Source organism: Oryctolagus cuniculus, chromosome X, assembly GCF_051225735.1.
Source record: "Oryctolagus cuniculus isolate XC-2025 breed Fujian yellow rabbit chromosome X, ASM5122573v1, whole genome shotgun sequence".
In the NCBI taxonomy this organism is placed as follows: domain Eukaryota; kingdom Metazoa; phylum Chordata; class Mammalia; order Lagomorpha; family Leporidae; genus Oryctolagus; species Oryctolagus cuniculus.
This window is the reverse complement of record NC_142888.1, coordinates 132,181,449-132,198,117: the sequence shown is the minus strand read 5'-3', so window position 1 is coordinate 132,198,117 and position 16,669 is coordinate 132,181,449.

Sequence of the window (16,669 nt, the reverse complement as noted above, 5' to 3'; positions counted from 1 at the left end):
CTCTCTCTGCCTCTCCTTCTCTCTCTGTGTAACTCTGACTTTCAAATAAATAAATAGATCTTTAAAAAATAAATATTTAAAAAACAGGCATTCCCACAAAAACGTATGCGTACATTTTCATGGTAGAACTCATCAAGATAGCCATAGGAGGCAACAACCCCAAAGCCCATCAGCAGCCATGTGGTCTAGGCAAGGAACGAGGTGCAGGGCTGCACTAGCGTGTGGATGAAGGGGAGAAACACCAAGCCACACCTGGTGTGACTCTACTGTACAGTGTCCAGAGCGGGCCAGTCCATACAGACAGTGCGCTAGGGCTTGGCAGGCATGGGGAGCAGCTGCTTAATGGGTGACGAAAGCATCGGAAATCACATTGCGATGATACAGTCACTGCGCAAAACAGTGCGCTGCTCTCCAGAGAAGTGGAACGCCCTGAGCCGGGCATCCGGGCTGGCATCTGGGGCAGAGGGTGAGCTAACTGTGCTCCAAGGCGGAATGCCCAGGGTTTGTTGCCTGGCTCCGGCTCCGGGCTTCAGCTTCCTGTTGTTGCAGACCCTGGCTCGAGCAGTTGCATTCCTGCCAACCGTGTGGGAGACCCCAATTGTGTTCCCAGCTCCCAGCTTCGGCTTGGCCCAGCCCTGGGTTGTGGTGGGCATTTGATAAGTGAATTAGTGGATGGAAAATGCTCGCTCGCTCTCGCTCTCTCTCTCTCCCTCTCTCCCTCTCTCCCCCTCCCTCTATCTTTCTCTTAAAATAATCTTAGAAATTTCTAATTAAACAGAATTACCATATGACCCAGCATTTCAACGTCTGAATATTTACCCAAATGACTTTTTAAAAAGGATTTATTTATTTATTTGAAAGGCAGAGATACGGGAAGGGAAGGGAAGGGAAGGGAAGGGAACCTTCAATCTGCTGGTTCACTCTCCCAGTGGCCACCCTGGCTGAAGCAAGGAGCCAGGAATTTCTTCCGGGTCTCCCAGGTGGGTGCCGGAGCCCAAGCACTTGGGCCATCTTCTGCTACCTTCCCAGGTGCATTAGCAGGGAGCTGGATCAGGACTGGAGCAGGGGCCGGCGCTGTGGCGCAGCAGGTTAACGCCCTGGCCTGAAGCGCCTGCATCCCATATGAGCACTGGTTCTAGTCCTGGCTGCTCCTCGTCCAATCCAGCTCTCTGCTATGGCCTGGGAAAGCAGTGGAGGATGGCCCAAGAAGTTGGGCCCCTGCACCCACGTGGGAGACCTGGAAGAAGCTCCTGGCTCCTGGCTTCGGATCGGTGCAGCTCCAGCTGTTGCAGCCATCTGGGGAGTGAACCAGCAGATGGAAGACCTCTTTGTGTGTCTCTACCTCTCTATGTAACTCTGTCTTTCAGATAAATAAAATAAAATCTTAAAAAAAAAAGAACTGGAGCAGCTGGGACTCTAACTGGTGCCCAAATGGGACACCAGCACTGCAGGTGGAGCCTCCGCCTTCCATGCCACAGCGGCGCCAGCCCCTACCCAAACGACTCGGAAGCAGCATTTTGGAGAGTTACACGTACACTCATGTTTACAGCAGAATCATTCCCAGCAACCGCGAGGCAGAAGCATCCCAAGTGCCCACCGATGAATAAATGGGTAAGATGTGGCATAACACAGTGGCACACTATTCAGTCTTCAGAAGGAAGGGGCTTGGGACCCGTGCTCCAACATGGATGACCCTCAAAGACACGCTCAGTGGGAGAAACCAGGCACGGAAGAACAAATGGTGTCTGGCTCCCCTAGAGGAGTCACATTCTTAGAGAGTAGAGTGGTAGGGGCTGGGGCTGATGGGATCGCAATGAGGGAAGATGAGAAAGTTCTAGAAAAGGATGCTGGCAATGGTTGCAGAACAAAGTGAATGTGCTGAACGCCCCTCAATTAGAATATTAGATACAAATATTAAAAACTTCAAAGGCAAATGGCCAAACAGCTCCTTCCTTGTCCTGTATCGGTAGCAGCCACCAGCGGTTAAGGACAGAGCCCCCGCCCGCTGGACAGAGCTGAGAGCTGAGTGAAGGTGACAAGTCGCCGCAGAAGCCCTAATCAGCTCTCCTTCACCAAGTCCCTGAGGAGGAGTCGGCTTAGAGACTAATAGTGATGATGGCTGCGTGGCTCTGGGGAGAAAGCTAGTCCCGGTAAAGTCCTTCCTCTTATTGTCTTTCTGGGCCCAGGCACGTCTCCCTGCAGAAAGACGCCCAGGGCAACCCTGGCCCTTGGGCCCCTGCTCTGAAGTTCCCCTGCGGGCCACACTCTGCGGCCTTGGCTGCCCGGACCAAGCCCAGCGTGGACACACAGTGCAGACTGCATGACAAGGCTGTCGCCCACCTACTGGGAATGCCCAGCCACGCGGCTCCTACCCCCCTCCACCAGGATCTTCGTGAGCTGACAGGGTGGCTACTATGAGTGTCCCCTAGCCCCTTGCAAGCTAGACATGCTGGTGGTCATCGTTCACATGTCCAAGGCCATGGGCCTCACAAACTAGCTGGGTTGATGGAACAAGGTCAAATCCCTGGAGTGCAACCTCAGGTCATTGTCACTGCTAAGTCCATAGTTCTCCCTCCTGCAGGGTCCTAGTGTGCTTGGCATGCCTGTCCCCAGCAGGGTTGAAGAAGAACCAGAGAGTTCCAGGATGCAAGACCCGGAAGCGGGCCTCCTCTGAGACACCCACCCTACTGGGTCCCTTCCTTGTCCCGGGTCTGCCACGGACTGGCCAATGACCCTTCTCTCTCGGTGCTGGCTGCCTCTGTCTAGAGCGAGTAAGCAGTTCTGCCAGTGCTCTCCCCCATGGCGGGGTCTGGCAGGGGGGCAGTGCGGAGTGTGCAGGAAGCCTCCCGCCTGCCCTTGTCGGGGGCCAGACACACATCCGCCCTAAGATGCTCAGGAAGGAGATGGGGGGGTGGCAGAGGCCAGCGAGGCGGCAGGTTCCGCCCCCCCCCCCCGCACAGCAGGGTGCTAATTGATGATTAGGGCTAACAGAAGATCAAGTCCCATTTTAGCCTAAAGCAGATTACTGCCCTAGAAAGTCGCCCAGCACCTGGGAGGGCACACGCCCCCCCCTCCCCCCAGTGGAAGCTTATTCCGGGGCCCACACTCTGGCAAGAGGGTGGGGGAGGCAGGTGGGGCTGCTAGAGAGGCGGGCCCAGAACAGGACTGGGGGAGGGGGGCACAATAGAGTCAGGGCTCCTCCCCTGCCCCAGCAGGACCAGCTCGCTGGGAGGAGAGGGGCTGGCAAAAGACCAGGCCACCAAGCCATGAGGACGCGCGGCGCCCCCGGCTCTGCCCTCGCTGGCAGCGGGGGTCCTGGGCAGGCTGGGAGATTAGATGTCAGGCTAGTCTCTGGGCCGCCACCGCCTAAGGGCCTCGGTGAGGGAGAGCTGATTAGGGCTTCTGGGGTTGCCTGTCACCTTCACTCAGCTCAGCTCCAGCCCGCGAGCAGGAGCTTTTGTCCTTAACGGCCAGTGGTGCTACGGCCACAGGACAAGAAAGCGGTCACCACCGCCCTCCGTCTCCATGTTCCGCTCCTCCGGGATTTGTAAACGCTTGCCACACATATCAGGTCGGAGTACTTTGTCACTTTGCAGTGGGCCTTTCCAAGAAAGGATGCCTGAGCAAAGACTTCAAAGAGGGAGGGACGTAGGAAGGGAGCCACGCAGAAATGGAGGAAGTTATCCCAGGACAGGGACCAGCACATGCCAAGGCCCTGGGGCTGGAGTAGAGTGGGAACGGGTGAGCAGGGCAAAGAAAGCTTGGCGAGAATGGAGTCAGATCATCTGAATGGACGAGAGACAGCACTGTGTGGTGTGGCGCTGAGTGAAGACTCGCGCGCTCTGACTTCGATTCTAACATTCTCCCTGGGCGTGGGTCTGAGGGTTGTCAGAATCAGGCGCTGGTCCAGGGGAGAGATCATGACAGCACCCACTAGAGGGGGCAGAGGGTGCTGAGGGCCGTGAGAAGGCATGGCCACGGGCAGTGCTGCTTTGCCCATTGCCTGAGACTTGCACACACGAACAAAAGCGAATATTTTGAACAACGTCATCCCAGGCACTGTGAAGATTTGGGAAAAAATGCACAAACTCTTAGAAAACCGCAACCAACCAAAAGGGGCTGCGCCAGAAACCGAAGAGCTGCCAAAGACACTGAAGCCAGCGTTTCCAACCTGTCCACCAAGGAAAGGTCTCTGGTGCGTCTCTGATGCACACCAAGCTGCAAGCTCACTTCCAGGCCTTTTTGGATCACTTCCTGTGTGTCTTTATTCCCACACAGAACCAACAACTAAGAGCTAGCAAGCCTGGGTGCAAATAGCTGAAACGCAGACGGCTGGGACTTGGCTGCCTGCTCTCCCTCCCCCATTCGGCTTGCTGGCAGCTACATGGCCACCACGGAGGACAAGCACCGAGTTTTCCTTGTAGTGGAGAAAGTGCTGTGTTTCTAAATCTGAAGCACATTTGCAATAAAGTTCACCACGAATCCCCACTGCGATGCAGCTGTTCCGTGTTCAGTTTGAAAGAGCCCTCAAAAGGAGGTCTTCTCCAAAGCCAGGTCCCAAAGGCAAATGGACCATTCCACTCTTATGAGAAGACTTCAAGGCCGGCGCCGCGGCTCACTAGGCTAATCCTCCGCCTTGTGGCGCCGGCACACCAGGTTCTAGTCCCGGTCGGGGCGCCGGATTCTGTCCCGGTTGCCCCTCTTCCAGGCCAGCTCTCTGCTGTGGCCAGGGAGTGCAGTGGAGGATGGCCCAGGTGCTTGGGCCCTGCACCCCATGGGAGACCAGGAGAAGTACCTGGCTCCTGCCATCGGATCAGTGTGGTGCGCCGGCCGCGGCGGCCATTGGAGGGTGAACCAACGGCAAAGGAAGACCTTTCTCTCTGTCTCTCTCTCTCTCACTGTCCACTCTGCCTGTCAAAAAAAAAAAAAAAAAGTTGGTGGAAAACAGAATTTAAAGATACATTTGGGGGGGCCCATGCTGTGGCGCAGCGGGTTAAAGCCCTGGCCTGAAGCACTGGCATCCCAAATGGATGCCGGTTCCAGATCCGTCTGTTCTTCTAATTCAGCTCTCTGCTGTGGCCTGGGAAAGCAGTGGAAGATGGCCCAAGTGCTTGGGCCCCTGTACCTACGGGGGAGATCTGGAAGAAGCTCCTGGCTCCTGGCTTCGGATCAGCACAGCTCTGGCCATTGAGGCCATCTGGGGAGTGAACCTGTGGATGGAAGACCTCTCTTTCTGTCTCTACCTCGCTCTGTAACTCTGTCTTTCAAATAAATAAAATAAATCTTTTTTTAAAAAAAAAAAGATACACTTGGGGGACTGGTGCTGTGATGTAGCAGGTAAAGCCACTGCTTACAGGCGCCAGTTCGAGACCCGGCTGCTCCACTTCTGATCCAGCTCTCTGCTACGGCCTGGGAAAGCAGTGGAGGATGGCCCAAGTGCGTGGGTCCCTGCACCCGCGAGGGAGACCCAGAAGAAGCTCCTGGCTCCTGGCTTCGATTGTCCCAGCTTTGGCCGTTGCAGCCATTTGAGGAGTGAATCAGCAGATGGAAGACTTTCTCTCTCTCTCTCTTTCTCTGTACTCTGCCTTTCAAAAGCAATCTTTTTTTTTAATGGATACATTTGGGGCCGGCCTTGTGGTGCAGTGGGTTAAGCTGCCCTTTGGGATGCCTGCATTCCTATTGGAGTGGCAGGTCTAGTCCTAACATCTTCACTTCCAATCCAGTTATCTTTTTTTTCTTTAAGATTTATTTATTTATTTGAAAGTCAGAGTTACACAGAGAGAAGATTGGCAGAGCGAGAGCGAGAGCAAGAGAGAGGTCTTCTATCCACTGGCTCACTCCTCAATTGGCCGCAACTGCCAGAGCTGAGCAATCTGAAGCCAGGAGCCAGGAGCTTCTTCCAGGTCTCCCACGTGGGTGCAGGGGCCCAAGAACTTGGGCCATCTTCTACTGCTTTTCCAGGCCACAGCAGAGAGCTGGATCGGAAGTGGAACAGCCGGGACTCAAACCGGCGCCCATATGGGATGCTGGCACTGCAGGTGACAGCCTTACCTGCTACCCCACAGCGCCGGCCCCCAGTGCAGTTTCCTACTAAGGCATCCAAGAAGGAAGCAGAAGATGGCCCACATGTTTGGGCCCCTGCCACTCACATGGGAGACCAGGATGGAGTTTAAGGCTCCTGGATATTGTAGACATCTGGGGAGTGAACAAGCCGATGGAAAAATCTCTCTCTCTTTCTGTCACCCTACATTGCAAGTAGATGAAAATAAATAAACATTTAAAAAGGAAAAATTAAACTTATTTTGATGCAAACATTTTGAAATGCATGTATAGTATCTTTTTTAAAAGATCTATTTATTTATTTGAAAGGCAGAGTTACAGACAGAGGGAAAGAGATCTTCCATCCAGTAGTTCACTTCCCCAAAAGACTGCAATGGCCGGAGCTGCGCCGATCCAAAGCCAGGAGTCAGGAACTCCATGCAGGTCTCCCACATGAGTGCAGGGGACAATGCACTTGGGCCATCTTCCACTGCTTTCCCGGGTGCATTGGCAGGGGGCTGGACAGGAAGTGGAGCAGCGGGGGCTCAAGCCGGTAATACGGGATGCTGGTGCTGCAGGTTGTGGCTTAATCTGCTGAGCCTCAACAACCAGGCCCCAGGAACTTTTTGAAGACGCTGTCATATGAGGTCCCTGGAGGGGTCCACCTCCTGGAGACAGGCAGCAGCACGGTGGCGGCCAGGGGCTGGGAGTGGGGAAAACACCGGCTCCCCGGCGCTCCCTCCACATTCGCATCGCTGTGAGGATGTCCACGAGAGCCTGCCGCTGGAGGACAATGGCGTGCGCCTGTGCTGCTGCTGCTGCTGCTGCTGCTGCGACCTTCCGCTTGGCGGTTTTGCTTCTTTGTGCGAGCGCAGCACTTTGACTTCCGTCGACTTTGCTTTTCCTGCTGTTCCTCAATCGCCCGGGTGAGCAGAGGGGGCCCCGGGCAGGCGGCCCGGCCTGGGCGGGCGCCGCTTCCTCGGCCCCCGCGCGCCCTCTGCCGGCAGCACCTGCTGCACGCACTTGCACCGGCCTTGGCGGCCGCCGGAACCGCTTTCACTTTCTGCCTAGTTTGTGTCTTTTCCCAGCCCGGCACCGCCCTGGGTCCGCGCGGATCTGCCCGCATGTGTGCCCACGCAGCATCAGGCCGTGACCGGCACGGCTGCAGCCTGGTCGGTGCGTCCCGGGGAGCAACGCGACCTTTCGTCGCGCCCCGCTGCCTTGCCACACCCTAATGGTTTCCGACCACACGCATTCTTCTGGCTTCCTCTGCCCCCACCCTGATCTGGTTCCTGGGCCTTGGTGGGGTGTCTCGGCCGCCTGGGTTCCCAAAGTAATTGCGCGGGGTTAGGGCTGGGGACTGTTGACTCTTGTTTGTTAGTCTGGTTTTCAGGAGTAGTGGGGAAATTCGGGATTGCCCTGCCTTGCTACCGTTCCTGGACTCAGAAAGCTCACTTGTTATGTTTCAAAAATTTTACAAATAGTTAGAAAATACATATGAAGTCAACTTTGGCAGCTTAGCTTTTTATTAAAAAATGATTTATTAGAAAGGCAGAGTTCCAGACACAGGCAGAGAGAGAGAGATCTTCCACCTGCTGGTTCACTCCCCACATGGCCGCAACAGCCAGGGCTGAGCCAGTCAGGAGCCAGGAAGCAGGAGCTCCATCCGGGTCCCCCATGCGGGTGCAGGGGCCGAAGAACTTGGACCATCCTTCCCTGCCTGTCCAGGCCATAGCAGGGAGCTGGGTCGGAAGTGGAGCAGCCAGGACTCAAACTGATGTCATCCTGCTTAATAATAATAATTTTCAAGATTACTAACCCTGGGGGTTCTTGCCAGTTATTCAGAGAAGACTCCTGAATCCTGTCTCCAGTAGACCAGACAGCATGGTAAGTTTTTAAGCTTTTTATTCAGTGAGAGAAATGTGCAGGAAAGTGAGCGCTTTATTTAGGAAACAAAGAGAGGTCTAGGAGCTAAGTTAGGTGCATACCAGGCAGAGAGCAGGCCGGGAACGAGCCACGTGGAGGCAGCGTATGGTTAGGAGCAGCCACAGGTAGCTTAGCGTGGCAGCAAAGCAATGGCAGCGAGCAGGCCACGAGCCACGAGGAGCACAAGCACACAGGCAGGACAGCAGAGAGCGGGCAGCCCGAAGGCCACAAGGGCAGGGCCCCTGTGACCAGGCCTTTTATTTACTCCCAAAGGGGGCGTGGTTACATAGTCTGATTGGCAGGTGGGCGTGCAGATGTGCTCAGATAGGGGCTTGAATTCACACAGGGGACTCGGTCTTCCAGCTCACTAACCTAATTGATTTTATCCTATTTGCCTGCGTATATCAAAACTGGCACTCACATATAGAATCCAGCATCACAAGTTGTGGCTTAACCTGCTGTGCTGGGCCAGCGCTGTGGCGTAGCAGGTAGAGCTGCCACCTGTGATGCCGCATCCCAGGTAGGCGCCGGTTCTAGTCCCGGCTGCTCCACTTCTGATCCAGCTCTCTGCTACGGCCTGGGAAAGCAGTAGAAGATGGCCCAAGTGCTTGGACCCCTGCACCCACGTGGGAGACCTGGAAGAAACTCCTGGCTCCTGGCTTCGGATCCGCACAGCTCCAGCCTTTGCAGCTATCTGGGGAGTGAACCAGCAGATGGAAGACTTCTCTCTTTCTCTCTCTCTCTCTCTCTCTCTCTCTCTCTCTCTCTCTCTTTGCTTTTCCTTCTCTCTGTGTGTAACTCTGACTTTCAAATAAATAAATAAATCTTTTTTAAAAAAATGTACCATCCAGTGACAACAAATTTGCACCATCTTCATTCTTTAAAAATTTTTTTTTATTTATTTGACAGTTAGTGAGAGAGAGAGACAGAGAGAAAGGTCTTCCTTCCATTGGTTCACTCTCCGAATGGCCGCTACAGCCAGCGCTAAGCCGATCCGAAGCCAGGAGCCAGGAGCTTCTTCCTGGTCTCCCATGCGGGTGCAGGGCCCAAGCACCTGGGCCATCCTCCACTGCCTTCCTGGGCCACAGCAGAGAGCTGGACTGGAAGAGGAGCAAACGGGACTAGAACCTGGCACCCATATGGGGTGCCAGTGCCGCAGGCGGAGGATTAGCCTAGCGAGCCATGGCGCCAGCCCCACACCATCTTCATCTTCATTTTTTTTATATTATACCTCATCGGTTTTTTTTTTGGTTTTTTGGTTTTTTGGTGTTTTTTTTTTTGCATCTTAACTGTCAGATGGTGGAAATCAAAAGCTTGATTTACACATCATATTCAGTTGAAATAATCAACAAGATGTATACGTGCAATGATGTGAAGGCAAATCCATTTGAACAGTGGCTCCTTCCTGGTGTGCAGGGACCCAGGTGTTTTGCTGTGTGCACTCCCTCCATCTGTCCCACATTTGGTACACAAAGCGACATGGCATATGTTTTGTTTCCATCGTTCTAGATGTGTTTTTACTGCCTTTGATTCAGAGAGAAGCACGGCACACAATTTGGCACCGCACTGCTCAGAGACAAGCTAAACCAAAGCAAGCACATTGGTCAGGTCCCCTACCAACTTGTTATGAAATTCTACCTGCAATGAGTGTATTAGAATTTGTGCAGGGGCCGGCGCTGTGGCACAGCAGGTAAAGCCGCCACCTGCGGTGCGGCATCCCATATTGCGCCGGTTCCAGTCCTGGCTGCTCCACTTCTGATCCAGCTCTCTGCTGTGGCCTGGGAAAGCAGTGGAGGATGGCCCAAGTCCTTGGGCCCTGCACCCGCGTGGGAGACCCGGAAGAAGCTCCTGGCTCCTGGCTTCAGATCAGTTCAGCTGTGGCGGTCGCGGCCATCTGGGGAGTGAAGCAGCGGATGGAAGACCTCTCTCTCTGCCTCTGCCTCTCCTCTCTGTAACTCTGCCTTTCAAGTAAATAAATGCATCTCAAGGCAGAATTTGCATGAGAAATCCAAGTCAATACTCCCTGGCCCCATGCGCAGTCCGGGATCTGAAGGCAGTGGTGCTTTTCTGATGCTTAACCCACCTGCTAGGCAAGCGCTGTCTGAACTTCCATCTGCAGTGACTGTCTCCGGATTTTCTAGAAAGCTTTCTATAGACAGATACGTCCCCTTACCGTGATGGCTTCTAGGAATCTAAGGTGGCCCCACGTGTCAGAGAGCCCAGGTCTAACCTGTTCCGTGGAGAAACAGGAAAAGCAAGAGCGGAAGTGTTTGTTGAATGACTAGTCGAGGTGGAACACCAAGGACAATGCCGAAAAATGGTCCATGACTGGTAACAGCTGGCCCTGGCGGGACCCTGAAAGTCCTTGGTAACGTGTTCGTGTTCCCCTGCATCCGAACGGGATGTGTCATCCGAGTAGGGAGGCTGGCAGCGTCTGGGGCGGGGCGGGGCGGGGCAAGGGGAGGCAGCACTGGTCTGGAGTGCGGTGCCGCCTCAAACCTTGGCCGGTTCCCACACGACCTCATGTGACATCCTGGGAGCTTCTGCACCGACTGATCTCTGAGGGAGTGCTTCTCCTGTCCCCCGCGTGTGGCTGGGGGTCATGTGACTTTCTCATCTCCGCGTTCTCCTCCCCACGCCACCTCTCAACCCGCAAAGCCCCTCCTGGCCTGCACCGAGAAGGCGAGAAGGCACTCAGCGTCACCCTGCCACATTCTGCGAGGCAGAACGAATCACACGGCCAGCCTGGCTCGAGAGAGCCGTCCCCTCATCGAAGAGAAAGGCTCAGGGACACAAGGAAGTTTCTGTACAGGTGGCACTGGGGCCTCTGACAGGCAGAGTGTGCGTCGCTGACAGCAGCATTGCCACTTCCCAAACACTGGGATCCACGTTATCACGAACCAGCAACCCTAATGCTACGAGCAAGTGAGAAGACTGCAAGTCTCAGAACACCGTACGCTCTCTTTTTTCAAGGGAGAGTCGGGTTGCTGGGGGCTGGCACTGTGGCATAAAGGGTTAAGCCACCGCCTGAAACACCCACATCCGGTATGGGCACGGATTTGAGTGCCGGCTGCTCCACTTCCGATCCAATTCCTTGCTAATGCACCTGGAAAAGCAGCAGAAGCTGGCCCAAGTGCTTGGGCTCCTGCACACACGTGGGAGACCCGGAAGAAGCTCCTGGCTTCAGCCTGGCCCAGCCCTGGCCATTGCAGGCACCTGCAGAGGGAACCAATACGTAGAAGATTTCTCTCTCTGTCTCTCCCTCTCTCTCTGTAATCGCTCTCTACCTTTCAAATAAAAAAAAGTCAGGGTGCTGAAGATGCTTGTGCTAGCCTTTGCCCCCCCCAAAGGAGCATTGTTACGTTCTTCCCAAAAAGCCATACGATGACCAAAATATATTGTTTTTTTTTAAAGATTTATTTATTCATTTGAAAGTTAGAGTTATACAGAGAGAGAAGAGGCAGAAAGGGAGAGAGGTCTTCCATCAGCTGGTCTACTCCCCACTGGCCACAATGGTTGGAACTGAGCTGATCCGAAGCCAGGAGCTTCTTCCAGGTCTCCCATGTGGGTGCAGGGGCCCAAGGACTTGGGGCATCTTCCACTGCTTTCCCAGGCCACAGCAGAGAGCTGGATCAGAAGTGGAGCAGCCAGGACTCGAACCGGCACCCATGTGGGATGCCGGCACTGCAGGCGGTGGCTTCACCCGCTATGCCATAGCGCCGGCTCCATATATTGTGTTTTTTAATTGAAGTGAGATTCCCACAGCATACAAGTAATCTTCTGAAACTGTAAAACCCAGTGGCATTCACAACCATGCCCACCATCCAGCTCCAGAACACGTTCATGATCCCAAGCAGAAATGGTACATCCATGGGGCTGGCGCTGTGGCACAGTGGGTTAAAGCCCCAACCTGCAGTGCCGGCATCCCATGTGGGTGCCAGTTCGAGTTCCTGCTGCCCCTCTTCCGATCCAGCTCTCTGCTATGACCTGGGAAAGCAGTGAAAGATGGCCCAAGTCCTTGGGCCCCTGCACCTGTGTGGGAAATACAGAAGGAGCTCCTGGCTCCTGGCTTCGGATCGGCGCAGCTCTGGCGGTTGCAGTCATTTGGGGAGAGAACCAGCAGACAGAAGAGCTCTCTCTCTCTGTCTCTACCTCTCTCTGTAACTCTGTCTTTCAAAAAGAAGTAAAATAATTCTTAAAAAAATAATAAATGCTATATCCATGAGCTCGCTCCCCGCTCCCCGCAACCCGCAGCCCCTGGCGGCCCCGGATCTGCTCTCTGTGTCTGTGAATCGGCCTGCTCTGGACATTTCAGGTCAAAGAAATCAGATAACATTAACTCTTTGTGTCTGGCTTCTTGTGGGTACATGATGTTTTTGACATGCATCCCAATCCTAGCCTGCACCAAAACAGAGCTGAATCAAAGACATTTTCCTAAATATCAGTTTATCATCCCTCTGAGCCGTTCACAATAAATGTGCCTCATTATTCGTGACACCCCCTCTTAATTCGGGTGTTTGGCAAATGAGCAGACCATAGTGCTCCCCAGTAGCCATCCAGGAGAGGGGGCGGTGTGAAGCCCCTGGTCGGCATTGGTCAGGCACTTGAGATAAGAGCACAGGTGGCTGAGAACCAGAACGGCCTGTGGCCTTGACACTGTAACCAGAGTCCCAGTGTTTGACGACAGCCGCAGCAGGAAGAAACGTGATAAGCAGGAGCAATCCTCGCTCCTCCGCCGCGAAGGAGGAGCGTCTGCTCCTTCTTTTGTTGCATAGCTTGTTTTCTTATAATTGGCCACAGTTGTGAAACAAGCGTGCCAAGGGGCCAGCATAAAAGCAGCTCTGTTAGCAGAATGCGGGCAGCTGCAAGTCCCCAGGAGGGGAGGGAAAAGCCTGGCTCTGGGCAGAGTACCTGGTGTAGACAAAACACGCGCTATTGCTCCCGGGCACCCAAGGCTCTCCATCATACAGAAGCTTTTAAAACATTTATTGACTTACACCTTTATGAGTATTTACGTGAATCTGCACACTAACCGTAAACCATGCAAAAGACAATTATACTGCTTGCAGCCATCAGGCTGTAGAATTTCAAGTACATTTTAAAACATCAGTGATTTGGGGGCCAGCGCTGTGGCGTAGCAGGTTAAGCCGCCGCTGACACCAGATCCCATGTGGGCACCAGTTCGAGTCCCAGCTGCTCCACTTCTGATCCGGCTCCCTGCTAATGCGCCTGGGAAAGCACTGAAACATGGCCCAAGCGCTTGGGCCCCTGCACCCACCTGGGAGACCCGAATGGAGTTCCAGACTCCTGGCTTTGGCCTGGCTCAGCTGTTGTGGCCATTTGGCAAACCAGCAGATGGAAGATTCATTCTCTCTCTCTCTAACTGTGCCTTTCAAATAAATAAATCTTTTTTTTTTTTTTTGGGCTTTTTCTCTTATTTTCATTTTTTTTTTAAACTTTTATTTAATGCATATAAATTTCCAAAGTACGACTTATGGATTACAATGGCTTTCCCCCCGTACCGTCCCTCCCACCCACAACCCTCCCCTTTCCCACTCCCTCTCCCCTTCCATTCACATCAAGATTCATTTTCGATTTTCTTAATATACAGAAGATCAGCTTAGTATACATTAAGTATGGATTTCAACAGTTTGCTCCCACACAGAAACATAAAGTGAAAAATAATAGATGATTTTTTAAAATGATGATGAAATCAGATCAGACCTATTGTCATGTTTAATCCCAGTGAGAGTCAAGTTGGGAATTGATAATTTCTTTTTTTTTTTTTTTTTTTTTACAGAGGATCAGTTTAGTATGCATTAAGTAAGGATTTCAACAGTTTGCACCCCCATAGAAACACAAAGTGAAATATATTGTTTGAGTACTCGTTATAGCATTAAATCTCAATGTACAGCACATTAAGGACAGAGATCCTACATGAGGAGTAAGTGCACAGTGACTCCTGTTGTTGACTTTACCAATTGACACTCCTGTCTATGGCATCAGTAATCTCCCTATGCTCCAGTCATGAGTTTCCAAGGCTATGGAAGCCCTCTGAGTTCTCTGATTCTTATCTTGTTTAGACAAGCTCATAGTCAAAGTGGAGGTTCTCTCCTCCCTTCAGAGAAAGGTACCTCCTTCTTTGATGGCCTGTTCTTTCCACTGAGATCTCACTCGCAGAGATCTTTTGCCAGAGTGTCTTGGCTTTCCATGCCTGAAATACTCTCATGAGCTTTTCAGCCAGCTCCGAATGCCTTTAGGGCTGATTCTGAGGCCAGAGTGCTATTTAGGACATCTGCCATTCTATGAGTCTGCTGAGATTCTCACTTCCCATGTTGGATCACTCTCCCCTTTATTTACTCCCTCAGTTAGCGTTAGCAGGTACTAGACTTGTCTATGTGCTCCCTTTGACTCCCAGTCCCTTCACCATGACCAACTGTGAACTGAAACTGATCACCTGGAACAGTGAGATGGCATTGGTACATGCCACCTCGATGGGATTGAATTGGAATCCCCTGGTATGCTTCCAACTCCACCACTTGGGGCAAGTCAGCCTGAGCATGTCCCATATTATACATCTCTTCCCTCTCCCATTCCCACCACCATGTTCAACAGGGATCACATTTCAGTTAATTTTCAACACTTAAGAATAACTGTGCATCAATTACAGATCTAAACCAGTCATATTAAGTAGAACAGATAAAAAAAACTACTAAGAGGGATAATGTATTTAGTTGTTCATTAACAGTCAGGGAAACCTGTTGGAGTGAGGTGGACACTATGGGAAATGGTGGCTTGATCAGCATAGCCCTGACTGTTAATGAACAAATAAATAAATCTTTTTCAAAACATGAGCAGGGCCCTCATTGTGGCACAGCTAATTAAGCCATGGCTTGCCATGCTGGCATCTCATATCAGAACACCAGTTCAAGTCTCAGCTACTCCATTTCCGATCCAGTTCCCTGTTGTGTGCCTGGAAAAGCAGTGGAAAATGGCCCAGGTCCCTGGCCCCCTGTTTCCCATGCGGGAGACCCAGATGGAGTTCCAGGTTCCTGGCTTTGGCCCAACGCAGCCATTGCAGCCATTTGGGGAGTGACTCAGCAGATGGAAGAGCCCCCCCACCCCCCGCCCCGTGTACTTTCGCACTTCCTGTCTCCATAAATTTTCTTCCCTTTGGAGATGGTCCAGATAAAGATTACGCACTAATTACCTCACTTTATTATTCACCAAGGTCACAAAGTCAAAATTAGAGTAGATTGACATTGAAGAACTTCACAATGACAGTTGATGGGTAAAAATCTGACAGAGATACATGACACTTTAAAACTTTAATCACTTTACAAAATGGAATAACTTGGCAGGGCTACATAATTGCTGCTATCGATGGAAGTTTGAAAGGATCAATTTTTCAAATAAGGGCAATAGTTATTATAACTCAATCTGGTTCAACTGGTGGATTTACAATTATATGACCTGAACTATTTAGTGTAAGAAAAGAGTTTAAGGGGCGGTGCTGTGGCAGAGCGGGTAAAGGCGCCACCACAGTACTGCATCCCACACGGTGCCAGTTCAGTTCACATCCCAGCTGCTCTGCTTCCCATCCAGCTCTCTGCTGTGGCCTGGGAAAGCAGCGGAAGATGGCCCAAGTGCTTGGGCCCCTGCACGCACGTGGGAGACCCGCAGGAAGCTCCTGGCTCCTGACTTTGGATCGGACAGTCTCTGGTTGTTGTAGTCATTTTGGGAATGAACCAGCAGATGGAAGATCTCTCTCTCTCTCTCTCTCTCTCTCTTTCTCTCTCTCTGCCTCCCCCTGTCTGTGTCTCCTCTCTCTCTGTAATTGCCTTACAAATCAATAAATCTTAAAAAAAAAAAGAGTTTAAGAAGTGCCATTTAACAAAGTTGCTTGTGAGATACTAACAATAAATGCATCTTGATTTTTGCAAAAGGAAAAGTGTAACCCGTGCTATATTTCACACTGTGATAGTGGGGAGAAGGCAGCAAGGTATCTTTTAAAGGAAAAGTCCACAAAGCATTTCATTTATTCAAGGGTTTGCCGTGAAGAAGTACTGAAGGAGCCTGGCTGTTTGATCACTAAAAAGGACCGGCTGCGTGATTTGGCAATGACTGGGACGAACACGGCCTTGCCACCCAAAGCCACCCGGCACCAGGCTTACATGTCCAGGACTCCTGGGAGCTGGTGCAATCTCCCAGACAGACAGTGTCCACCCATTGGCCCAGTGGAAGTGGAAGGGGTGGGACTATCCTTAGGGGACAGAGGACTGCCTCTTTGCTTTCTAATTCCCATCAAGGTCACAGGCAGCCTCTCCATTTGTCTCTCCTTTAAATATCAGTAAGCATGAGTCCTTCAAAGAGCCTGTGGAGAGGCCGGCATTGGGGCATAGCAGGTTAAGCTGCCGCCTGCAATGCTGGCATCCCATCTGGGGACCCATCTGAGTCTGGGTTGCTCTTCTTCCTGTCCAGCTCCCTGCTGATGCGCACGAAAGCAGCGGAGGGTAGCCCAGGTACTTGGGTTTCTACCACCCGTGTGGGAGACCTGGATGGAGCTCCAGGCTCCTGGCTGTTGTGGGCATTTGGGGAGTGAATCAGCAAATGGAAGATCTCTCTCCCTCTCCTTCTCTCACTCTGCCTTTCAAATAAATAAAGTTTTTTTTAAAAAGATAGCTTTATTTTGGTGCCAAAGTTT